Source organism: Physeter macrocephalus, chromosome 11 (genome assembly GCF_002837175.3).
Source record: "Physeter macrocephalus isolate SW-GA chromosome 11, ASM283717v5, whole genome shotgun sequence".
NCBI classification, from domain to species: domain Eukaryota; kingdom Metazoa; phylum Chordata; class Mammalia; order Artiodactyla; family Physeteridae; genus Physeter; species Physeter macrocephalus.
Window position 1 is genome coordinate 2,416,043 of NC_041224.1, and position 13,160 is coordinate 2,429,202.

General features: G+C 40.8%; 1 long non-coding RNA gene across 3 annotated transcripts in view; it reads right to left on the reverse strand.

The window, feature by feature from the left end:
• LOC114487255 (uncharacterized) overlaps positions 1 to 13,160 on the reverse strand; it is a 364,849-nt gene that overhangs the window by 331,504 nt on the left and 20,185 nt on the right. For 2 of the 3 annotated variants that reach the window (XR_008618447.1, XR_008618446.1), the window contains exons 2-3: positions 8,073 to 8,217; positions 7,891 to 7,979 (exon numbers count right to left, since the gene is read on the reverse strand). This is a non-coding gene — a long non-coding RNA (uncharacterized lncRNA). The remainder of the gene's footprint in view (positions 1 to 7,890; positions 7,980 to 8,072; positions 8,218 to 13,160) is intronic. The other variant, XR_008618448.1, reaches the window with a different exon arrangement.

Below are 13,160 nucleotides of genomic sequence, written 5' to 3' on the forward strand. Positions count from 1 at the left end.
GGCACGAACCCGTGTCCCCTGCATCGGCAGGCGGACTCTCAACCACTGTACCACCAGGGAAGCCCCTTCATCTTATATTGAAAATGTATTCTGTATCGCACAAAGGAGACAACAAAGATTATCTCCATTCACAGTGATATTTGCCTAGGGCCAAATTTTTGAATTGGGGACTGGTATTTCTCCACATTTAAATGTTTTCCATGTTCCTCTCTCACATCCTTAGATATCTCCATTAAGAAAAATAGTACTTTACAGGTATCATAGGCCAGTAAGAAAAATGTCATCATCATTAAAAGTGAACCATGTACTAAGAAAGATGAATAAGAAAAAAGTTCACTGTTTCCATGACACACAAGAAAAGAAGTGTATCTGATGTCTCCTGCAGAAAACAGGACAACTTTTACTTTAGAGACAGTGACATCTACAACTCCTAGAACTGACACCTGGGTGGCTTTTCTTTCTATGCCACTGGCTCACTGTGTCCCTTCAGGACAGTCATTGTAGCTCTTCACTTAAATGAAAGCATGGTTAATTGTGACACATTCTACATCTGAGACTATTAACTGTTCACTTTGTTAAACTGAACGGCCTGATTGAAAACTGCTCATAGAACAGTTTATCAACCTTATTTTGAAGTTTGAAATAAGCATACATGATGGAGGAAACAAACAATATTTTAAATTAGAGTCATGAGACAGTGAAATTCCATTTCCAGTCAGCTTTTCATCATAATATATAGATGCTAAATGTAATTTCCTTGGGGGTACAATTAAATTGCTACTGCCATATATTCATGGAGGCAATTCTTTTCTAGGCTCTTAGGTGAGAATGCCGTCATTAGTGCCTGCATCCTGCCTTACAATATAATAGCTGCCCGCAGACCTACTCCGTACGTTCCCTCAAAAAGGGGAATACTCAGAATGGGAATAGTTTCAAAATTTGGCTCCCTGGGGTAGTAGATACTCTATCTCTCCTAGTTTCTAGAGGCTGCTTTAAAAGATTTATCAACCACAAAGTCAGGGGAAAATAAGTGGATAACTTGTAGGTAAAGGTAGAGAAAATAAGGTAATTTCCAACCCTACCTAGAAGGGATCCCTTCAGGATCCCTTAGACACCGGCGTGCATATTCTTGAACTATTTAATCAATAGCAATTGATAAGAGGCCAGAGAAGAAATTCAGGCAAGCCTTTATTGGGGTCCCTGCTGCAGCACAAGGGAGCAAAAACAAGTAACAAGTTCCTTTGCTCGCTCCCTGAGGGGGCGGGGCGAGCCGGTCCCTTAAATGGGGTGAGGGTGGGGGCGGGCCCAGGGGTCGGGCTGGAGGGATGGCTTGGGTGTTTTGCCCACCCCCTTGGTGGTGCTGTGTGCAGGGGCATGCGCAGTACCTGCTTTGGCTCCCGACACCTCAGAAGTGGCAGTTGGGTTTTTGGTATTTTTGTATCTTGTCCATAATTTGCCCCAACTGCTCATGCACACAATTATTTTTAGTCCCTTTTAATTTCTTTGTATTCTAGTGCTCAAGGAGATGTTTATTCAGGTGTAAGCACTGCTGCAAAGGGTCCCAGGTCCCAGGTCCCACCCTGTCTCACTTTCATCCTGCCTCACACCTTACAGGTGAAGAGCCTCAACTCAGGTGATGGAGTGACTCCCTGAATTAATTAGTGGATACAAATACCCTGACTCCCACATGCTTAGGCTCCCCACTAAAAAAAAAAACACTATCCCCTTTTCTTGGAAGCAACAGGAGATTCCTCAAAAACAACAGCAACAAAAGAGGTGTTGTTCAGGAAAAAGTCTCTTCTAATGACTCTAAAGTACCATGTGAGCTCCACAACCTTCTGTTTAGCCCTGCATGTCTGTTTGAGCTAGTCTATTAAACGTATAATGGGAAACAATTTAACTGAAAGGAAACAAAGATTAAGACTTGCTGCTATAATGCATCACCACCATGGATTTTTTGGACACATAAATATTTGCAATCAAGGAGTCTCACTTGCAATCAAAAACAGGTATCAGGGCTTCCCTGGTGGCGCAGCGGTTGCGCGTCCGCCTGCCGATGCAGGGGAACTGGGTTCGCGCCCCGGTCCGGGAGGATCCCACATGCCGCGGAGCGGCTGGGCCCGTGAGCCGTGGCCGCTGAGCCTGCGCGTCCGGAGCCTGTGCTCCGCAACGGGAGAGGCCCCAGCAGAGGGGGGCCCCCGTACACCAAAAAAAAAAAAAAAAAAAAAAAAAAAAAAAAAAAAAAACAGGTATCAGATCAAATGGCTTCATTTTAGCAATATTAACCAAGAGAGCTTCCATTTATCTTAATCACCTATTTAGGGCCATAACACACATACCAAAAAAAAAGGAAATTCCACTTATGAAAAGGTGGCTTATAGGAGAAAAATATAATTTAACATCTCACTGACCTAAAAGTATCAATGGAAATAACTGAAGAAAAGACTTAAAAATTCTATGTTAAGCATAAGGAAATCATGCCACTTGAGTAGTTGAAATCAGCTTTAACTGCTAGGATTTAGTATTAGGAAATTTTTCTTAAGAAAAGTGATATCTCATCTGGTAATTTCCAATTTCAATTAAAATACTACAGCTGGAAAAATATACATATTGGAATTCATAAAATTCCCATGAAAACAAGAGAGGAAGTCTTCTCCTTGCTTGAAGTAAATGTGCAAAAGACATTAGGTACTGTCATAATCTAAACTGAAGCCTGATATCTTTACCCTATTATTAATGTGGAAATAGTGACTTAACAGGTAAAAATAAATTGCACAAGAGCAGTCTTCAGCTTGTACAATACTAGCAGCTAAGCATCCAAAAAAAGCATTAAAAAAAAAAGTAATATTAGTGCTGCTAAATAGGTGACATTTATATAATCCTTCTTTACAAATATGAAAGAGGAAGGTATAGTTTAAAACAAGTATCAAAAGAAATTAAATCTCTTTAAACAATAAGAATTTGTTGATAAGTAAGATAAAGTAACCAGGCCTATGGTCATGTACCCATAAACTTTGTGGAATACATTTTTTATTAATATACTAGGGAAACTCAGATGAAAAAGCCATTAATTATTTTCTTAATAACTCCTATTTTTTTTTTTTACTATATATCTCCCAGGAGTGTAGGGAAAAATTATTTTTTAACCTGTATAAAAATATCTTGGGCTTCCCTGGTGGCGCGGTGGTTGCGCGTCCGCCTGCCGATGCAGGGGAACCGGGTTCGCGCCCCGGTCTGGGAGGATCCCACATGCCGCGGAGCGGCCCACAACAGTGAGAGGCCCGCATGCCACAAAAAAAAAAAAAAAAAAAATATCTTGAATTCTTTGAAGAGAATACCACAAAGATTAGTAGCTTATGAATATGTGAATACTACCCAATAAACCTTGTCATGAACATCCCCAAACAGGGAAAGAAATAGAAGAAAACCACATATCTTGGATGACCTCTTTACCAAACCTCAGAGAGAGAATGGAAGGAAAAAACTGATTGAGGAAAAGAGAAAAACTTACAAAAATTGAGTCATGGAGCTGACTTTCAATTGTAAGGATTTTTATTTTCTTTCCTCTAGTAAAAACAATTTATTTAGATTTTATACAAATGCCTTATAAATAAGACTACTTAATTCAACTTTTGCATATTCTTTTCATATTCCTTATTCTACTGCTGTCCTCTCAGTCACCAAGCTATGGATTAGCTTTGATAACTTTCAATTTTGTGTTTAATTTGGCTGAACTCTTTTAATCTGATTTCCATTTTGGTAAAAGAAAGTATAAATACAATTTTATTTTCCCTCTTCTCCATGATAACATATCTCATCATGTTGGTTGTGAAACTGTTAAACAGGAGCATCCCTGATTTGTGGGGTGGGATTGGAGGAGATAACCATTTAGTAATATCTCATGGTAGGAATTACGGTGTTTATGTTATCACCTAATTATCAGTCTCTTCCACTAGGCTGGGCATTCTAGAAGGAAACTCATCTAACCACTTTGTAGTCTATAGCTGGTAGGTATTCACGAACTGTTTGTTGAGTACCTTTTTTTTTTTTTTAATTTTCCAAAGACAACATACCTAGTATGGCTCCGATTATTTGACTGTAAAGAATCATGTGTGTTCCAAAGCACTCACCCGCTGCCTAACTTTTCCCAGCCATTCTTTTCTATCACGCACCATTTGTGACGAATTGGTAGCTGACACACCTGTATGATTGTCAAGACTTGACTATACTCTACCAACCTACTCAACCAAACCATTTTGGTGCATCTCATTTTTGTTGCAAGGAATACCCTAAAAGACTTCCTCATCCAGGAAGAAGTTGTTGGAAATATCTGCTGTGAGAATTCTTCCTGAGAAAGCAGAATCAGCATTTCTGTAAAGCTTAGAGTTTCAAGGCACCAAACACAGTAGTAGAGAAATTCTCTCTTCTAATAGTTTGCAGACTGGTAAGGAGAAGCAAGATATCCCAACAGGAAGGAAGCCAAGAGACCTGGGGCTGAACTGGCTAAGAGGACACACAAAAGTAAACTCAGGTTTTGCTGGTTCCAGAAGCCCCTTGTCAGCAGCTGTCTGTTACATTTTCTATTCCAATCATATTCACAGTGTCCGGGCAGAATAAGACCCTTCTGCTAACCTCCTCTTAAGGGTAAAATTACATGAGTCCTTCTGTGTCTCAGAAAATGACTTATTTCTAGATGTATCCAGTAAATACAGGGTAAGTGTATATGGTGTTCTGCATAGGATCGCCTCTTTTTTACTGACTAATTGAGATGGTCATTTTTATAGAAAAATAAATTTGACTTTGAAACAAATGCTTTCAGTAAAGGGAACATGGGATGCTTAATAATCACATAATTGAAGATGGCTCTGCTACAGAGGTGATGAAATCATGTAAGCAAACGAGTAAGGGCTGAATCTGTGTTTCCAAGGTTGAGTCAAACCACGGACCTATCCTGACTTTACTATGTCAGAGAAATCTGTGAAATTGGTGTTTTGGGGTCTGATAGATCTGAGTTTGAATTGAATCAGCCTCTTATGAGTTCTGAGATCCTGAAGATGTTATTTAATCACTATAAACTCACTTTACCCATCTGGGAAAAGGAAATAATACCCATCTCAAAGGGTTGTTATAAAAATTAAAAGAGATTAAAGGAGGAAGCAGGTTTAAATAAAAAGCTATTTGTCAAAAATATATACAGTATGATTTATCTCCCCTTCCTCCCTTCCTTTCTTCCTTTCCTCCTTCTTTCCTCGCTTCCTTCCTTCTTTTTCAAAAGCAAAAATCAAAACAAAACTCTGTGTGTGGCTAGATGGACTGAGGATCCTGAGGGCTTTAGAGAGTCATAAGTGGTCTGGTTTGTCTAAGGCCTTGGGCCTTGGCTTTGTTGCCTGGGGCATAGAAACAGAGACTGGAGAAGAATATGACGGTTTGAGCGTATTTGGGTGGGAGGGAAGTAGCACAATACTTCTGAGAACCTCTCTCTCTGTTCCATGTCACTAATTTTCCTGCCCCGTGGATCACTCCCCTCAGCTTACAAACACCCTGTTGTTTCTCAACTTAAAGCAACAACTCTTACTTCCCACACCAGCTCCTACCTATTTCTAAGTCCCCATTTATAGCCAAGCTCTTCCCCCTGAGATTTATCTGTACTCTCTCTCTCTTTCTCTAATTCAATTCTTCTCCTTCTCTCCTGAATCCACCCTAATCCATCTATCACACCACTACTCCACTTAAATTGCTCTCACAGAATCACCGGTGACTGTTACTCTGCTGAATCCAGTGGGAAATTCAAATGCTCATCTTGGTCTCGGTCACGTTTGACACAGTAGATCACTCCCTCCCCTGACACCGTGTCTGCTTTGACCTCCAGGACACAGATGCTCCTGGTTTGCTGCCATGGTCAGTAGCTGGCCGCTCTCTCCATCTTCTGATTTGGTTTTTCCTCATCTCCCTGACCTCTTACAGTTGACTCATTCCAGGATCTCGCCTTTGAGCCAGTCTCCTGGACCTTCCATCGGTGATGCCATTTAGTTTTGGCCTCACGTGCATGTATAGGCTTGTAACTCCAAATCCATGTTTCTGACCCAAGTCCCTGCCCTGAGACCCAGACCTTTATATCCAGATGGCCGCTTCTAGCATCTCCACTTGATAGCTAATAGGTATCTCTGACTAAACGTGCCTAAAACTGAACTCCTGATCTACCCCTAAAAACTTGCTCCCCTACAGTGTATCTCATCCCAGGGGATGGTAATTCCAACATTTCAGTTGAGTCTCCCTTGAGTCCTCTCTTTCCCTCACTCCTTACATTTAATCCATGAGCAGGTATTGTTGGCTCCACCTTCAAACTAGATCATGCCTCCCCACCTCCACTCTCCGCCCTGGCCCACGCTGCCATAATTTCTCTCTAAGTTTATTTTAATAGCCTGCTTTCTAGTTCCATTGCCTCCCTAGAATGTACTGTCCCCAAGCCAGAGGGATCCTTTTAAAATACTGTTTGCTCAAAACCTTTGAGAAACTTCCCACAGCACTTAAAGTCAAAGTCTTTACCGAGGCCCCACGTGATCTGGCCTCACTTTACGTGTGAGCGCACACGCATACACACACGTACACACACATACACCCTGCCCATACTCCCTATCTTCCTGCTTTACTTTTATTTCTCTTTATCACCACATAATTTTCGTTTATTTTGTTTAGTAACTCCCCCCCACAGAGCATAAACTCTGTGAGGACAGGAGTGTTTGCCTATACTATTCACTGATATAACCTTTGTGCTTAAAGCAGTGGCTGGCACATAGCAGGTGCTCAACAAATATGTATTGAATTAATGAATAAATAAATGAATTTGACGTCATGAGAACTCTACATATTTACATTTCTGATAGACCTGGTCATGCAAGGTAATACCCTCTTATCAGCACATCCCAAATGAAATAAAATAAAACAAAATAAAATAATATTATGGACCAATTAAACTTGTATCATGTCTTAGTTCCTCCAGAGATGTTTCTTATCAAGGTAAATGAGCCGAGCACCTGATTCCCCCCCAGAGGGGGAAAACAAAGAAAATACTCGGAGCATGGATACGAACAGAACTGGGTACCCTCGGTTGCCCTGGGAACTCTATCCAAGCCCATTTTCTCCATGGACTCTAACCTAGGATGTCTCAGCCCTCATCCAACCTGTCAGAGCTTCTTTTCCTTCATCCTTTTCCCTAGAACCATTCCCTTTCTCATTTATATGCATGACTTTCTGCAACTGGCTGGACCACGAGCATCACACCCATTGGATAAAATGACAGTAATGACAGCAGCCGTAGAAGCAGCTCATCCAGCACTTGTGCCAAGCACTGTGATAAATATTTTGCACACATGAGGTCATTCAGTGTTCATAATAGCACTCAGAGGGAGGTACTGTCATCACCCCGATTTTGCAGAGGAGGACACGGATACTTAAACGAGGTAAAATAACTCTTCATCTCAACACAGTGGATGGCAGGGTTGAACTCTGTTAGGTCCTCCTAACTACCAGCTAACACACAGCACCTTCAAACTTACTAAAAATATTCATTTTCAGGGCACTTTCCTGGAGGCCCTCATTCATCAGGATCTGCGTGGAGCTGGGAATCTGTGTTCTTAACAACAGCTCCACTGTTGTGGAGGCAATTCTTTTTATAAGTCTGTGAAAGACTACACTAATTATCCTGCCTCTCGGTCAGGCATTTTGATCATTGTAAATTGAAAATGACAAAGAGAACAGCTGATTTATAGAGGGCTCCCTGCTGTACTCTCGGCTGCTAATCAGGATAAAAGCCTTTGTCACCCATACAGTGCTATGCAACAGGCTGTCACAGATGTGTGTGTGTCATCGTTGTGTTTAAATTTCTCTTACTTTCTATATTAGCAGCAGTCAGGTAGTTCTTCAGGCACATGTCACTCCCTCTTATTAGGCCCTTTCTAATGCAATGCTCAGAATTACAACTGAAAAGAAAGAAATGATTCTGAATCAGTTAAGTCTTTCACAGAAGTCGTTTACATTTTGTGAGCTTTTTGCCACTTTCTCTGCGCACGCACCTTGTCCTCGCCCATCTGCGCGTCCAGTGGTGAGGGCATCTAGGGCACCTCCTTCACTCCCAGCCTTGAGCTGTGGATGGTGAAGCATCCGGAAAAAGGATGCTGAAAGTCTGTGGCCCCCACGCTGAAGCAATTTCTTTCCTTACTGTGGAGACAGATAAAGAAATTGGCAAAATATGCAGCCAACTGTATGAATACATGGTACTAATTATTTTAAAATATAATTAAAATAATGGTCCCAAAAGAAAGTGATTTCTTACGTCAGAAAGACCACAGACTTTTGAGCCAGTGATACTCAGGAGTCAATCCCACTTCTTGTTTGATGAAAACTCAGAATTCTTAATGACAAGGAACATCAGTGTAATAAAATATAGTCATAGAAAACATTCCGAGACCAGTTGCTGGATATGGACAGACTCTAGGGTTAAAATAGGGAATATCACAAAGGAAGAACTCATTGTTCAGAGGCTTTCTCACTTGGGACCCTTCTCATACATTCTGGTGACTTGCACTCTAATCTCCAGGGGAAGAAATCAATTTAAGCTCATTTTGCTCTTTGCCTTCTAGGCATAAGCTGTGTTTCTGGAAAGCAATCATACATGCTTACGAGATGAATCATAAAACGTTTCTCCTATTAATAACCATGTGTCTCCACTATTAATTCTACAAACTAACCACACAGCAAACTTTTAGTATGTTCTAATCAAAAATCTTCCTACACACACACAATTCATGGTTAAGAGAGGCTGTATTTATTCTCCCCATTATTCTTTCCTTACAAACTACGTATCTTAGTCTCTTGAACAATGGGCTATAAAATGAGGTTCCTTCAGTTCTTATCTTGGCTACCCAATCCCTTGGCCTTGATTTTGTATTTGACAAGCTGCCTACCTGGTCTGTGTCTCAATTCCCATTGGTAAAGTGAGAAAAGCATCACAAACAACTCAGCAGGTAACTGAGAAGAGGTTCCAATAAAGAACTTCAAGGAGTTTTCAACACTCATATTTGCATGGGTTCTAATGAATGCATAGCACTAGGTCGAGCCCAAGGATTAGATTTCAAAAGAGCAGCAGAGAGTAGGAGGGGTGGGTGGTGACCTCCATCTTTGTAGAGGCCCAATGTGGGTGGAAAGTTTCTTTAGTCTCAAAAACTTTAATGCAAGTACTAGAAATGCTGCTAGATCAAGAGAGTCATAATATGAAACTATGGAGAAAGAGAATTCAAAATTAGCAAAGGATTTCTTTAAAATCTGGATACAGTATTATGGTATCACACACAAGTATATATATATATATATATATATATATATATATATATATATATACACACACACATAAAGTGTAACAGGAATAATGGGAAAAGAAAATGGCACTGAACAAACAAAAACACAGAAAGTGATTCTGAAAAGTAAAGAGTATAATATGAGTATAATCTACTTGATAAAATCAATGTTTAAAAATATGTATTAATAATCATTCATATTTTGGCTTCCCTCCTTCCTCCATTTAATTCAGCCTTACCGAGCGCCTACCATTTGTTACCTACTGGTGAAACAACTGTAACATGGAGTCAAGGCCCATGTTATTCGTACATGCTAATGAAAGAAAGAGCTCATTTTAGAATTTTTTAAAAATATTTTGCAATTTGCTAAAAAAAAAATCTTAAAATGTATGTAGACAGTTCCTACCCTTGGTTATTGGTATTCTAAATGACAAAAGCACGTTACCAGGCAACACCTTGCTAAAACCCACTTTTAAAAACCTCGTGATTCTTCTCTTTGAGATAAAGAGTAAAAACCTGGAGGAAGTACTAAAGGGGAAAGAAGTGTCAGTCACTGAAAGCCTTTGGTCCAGGGGATGGGGTGGAATGGATGGTGCCATGGGAGTGAGAGGTCCTTCCCGTGAAAGAAGGCAATGAGAATGGCTTCCCGTGATCCACGACACCTGCAGCAGTGACACCTAGGAAACACACTCGCAAAAATAAACACGTAGCATATGGGTTAAGACCATGGATTGTGGAGTCAGCCTGCCGGTGTCTGAATGCTGACTTGGACACTTACATCCCCTAAGACCTTGTGTCACGGAAAGTGTGTATCTCAGCTCTCTCATCTGTCAAACGGAAATGGCTGTGTCCACTTGTGCTCGATGAGAGAAACAGACACAGTCCTTGCTTGACTCTTCTCAACATCCACGCCCCCCGCGGCTCCTTTCATCAAAAAGGGCAGCCTCTTTCCCTTGACCATAGGCTGGCCTTCTGACTCTTCTGGCCAACAAAATTCACTGGAAGTGACACCGCATCAGCTCCAAGACCAGGTCTCGAGGGACCTCGCTCTCTTCCACTCTCTCCCAAGGCCCTGAATCCCCCTTGCAAACAGGATGCTGCTGGGTGATGAGCAACCACATGGACCAGAAGCAGTGACAGCCCAGTGGTCCCACATGAGACTCCAGAGACAGAACAGAGCTCAGCTGAGACGATCAAAACTCCACCCCCTGACCCCCAGGCTGCCAGGAGACACACTGGCCTTGCCTAGATCAGGACTGCCCACCTGACCCACAGACTAGTGAGTAATATTCAATGATATGGATGAAGCCACTAAGCTTTAGGGTGGCTTCTTACACATAGAAAGCTAACTGATACACATCAGACAGGGTCAATGTGAGGATTAAATACAGTCAAATAATGTCTGGCATATAACAGCCCTATGTAAGTACTGCTATTGTTATTAAAAGAGATGATTTTCAAAATTGAGACAATTTGCCTAACAACCTCTAAATCAAAGCTGGACCTCTCACTGGCTTTGCTGGTGGTAGATGGTGGCACAGTGGTTGTGGATATGATATCTACTAGTCAGGCTCTGATCTCTGGGATCTCCTAACTTTTTGTGCAAGTGATTTGCATCAGAGAAGAATGCTTGTCTAAACAGTTTCAAAATCACTGACTAATTGGCTGGGTGGAAGGAAATTAAATATGTATAAAGGATCAGGAAAGCCAACTATTTGATCATCACTTTTACTCACGAATCTTCTCACTAGTCCGGTTAGTGTCTTCCCTCCTATTAATCATATATAAGCAACTTCTCAAAGTGAGCAGTAAACCTGGGAAATAATTTTATGAATATATTTATAATACACTGCAGTCCCATATTCCTGGTCTCCTCAAGCCAGAAGCATAAAGACAGTCACTGTTTTTGGCCAGAGGTCCATGGTACTTCCTCATGTTTCATAAACAATGTCATTTTTTTAATAGCTCCTTTTGCTCTGTCACAATTAGCTTCTACTTTGTCTTAAAACTTAATACCAACCTATATGTCGTTTTCAATCCATTACGATACAGAGAAACTGTCCTATGCATTTGCGTGAGATGAATTGTGACTATCCTGCCAAGTTGATTTAATGAATTTCAATATGACATTCTTATCTTTCCTTTATTAAACTTAGTTCTTGGGAATTCCAAGGCCTTCTACAGAGGTTCCAAATGCCCTTTGGTAACTGCCACCCACATCTTTTTTAACGATGTTGATACTTTTGGTTAATGTTTTCTTTTGTAACTACAAAAATTCATTGCAGAGAACATTGGTCTTTCTCCTTCTCTTTCTGTCTATCTCTGTCTTTCTGTCTCTCTCTGTCTCTCTCTCTCTCCCTCTCAGAGAATATAAGGGAATTTGAGGTGTTGTTTCTATTTCTCTACCCAACTTAGTGGACTTGCTAAATATAGAAATGTCACTTCCAAATAAGGAAGCTTTGATTGAATTACAATGTTAGAAAAAAAAACAGGCGAGATTATCTTATTCTTTTAATCAGTATCATCAGCCATCATTTGAATGTACAGAACAACAGTTGCTTGACTTCATACTAGACTCTTATCCTTCTAAAAGCTTGAGGCACTCCAAGGCACCACATGCGTAAAATATTGACTGCCCAAATAACAATGTATTTAGGAATTTAGAGAGTTCACATGTAAAAACAAATTGATAAAGCTAGCATAGCAAATAATTTTAGTACTAGACTACAATTTATTAACTAGCATGTTCCTCATCCAGGAATCCCATGTGATGGTACCACACTGAGACAAATTCTTTCACCTATTGGTAAGGCAGGAGGCTCATATGAACATTCAGAGGGCAGCCTTCCGTGGGTTGGTAAAGAATTGGAAAGTCAGGGAGGTGTCTTCCTAGATGTTCATAAGTTGGTTTGCACTGAGCTTCTCACTTGTGCTGAGATCAGAAATACATGATATAGCTGATTCACTTTGTTATAAAGCAGGAACTAACACACCATTGTAAAGCAATTATACTCCAGTAAAGATGTTAAAAACCAAATACATGATACACACACACACACACACACACACACACACACACGAACCTTTATATATATATCATCATCAATTCTTTAGTACTTCTGAAACATTACAACTTCTTTTAAATTATTTTTAGAAAGCCATGGGAAAGGGAAGGCTCAACTGGTGCTACTGACCCCGCATTCATAGAGAACTAATTCTTAGAGTCTGCCAAACAGCTGGTCCCACCAGTGGGCCAAGAAGAGCCTGAACAAGCTTTTATTCCTCCTGGAATAACAGTGGGAGAATTGGGAGAGAAAACATCCAGCATCATAGGATCTTGGACCTAGACTATAAGAGATTTTAAAAGATAAAGCCTGACCCCTGTATTTATATCCTCCAGCCAAAAGACCCTGTTAAACTCTAAATCATACAAAATCCTCTAATGTTCCCTTTACTCACTCAGAAAATGGCCTACAAGGCCCTATGCTGTCTGTCCTCCCCTCCCCGACCACTGGCCTCATCTTCTGCTCCGTTCTCACGCTGACTTACCTGCAGCCACACTGGCCTCCCTGCCAAGATGCACTCCTACTGCAGGGCATTTGCATTCCCTGCCCCTACGCATTCCCACCTGGCTCTACCCTTATCATTTTGAGGTCTTTCCTCAAAAGTTAGCTTCTCTAGGTCCATCTACCTCACTACAAATAACTCAGTTTCGTTTCTTTTTATGGCTGAGTAATATTCCATTGTATATATGTGCCACATCTTCTTTATCCATTCATCTGTTGATGGACACTTAGGTTGCTTCCA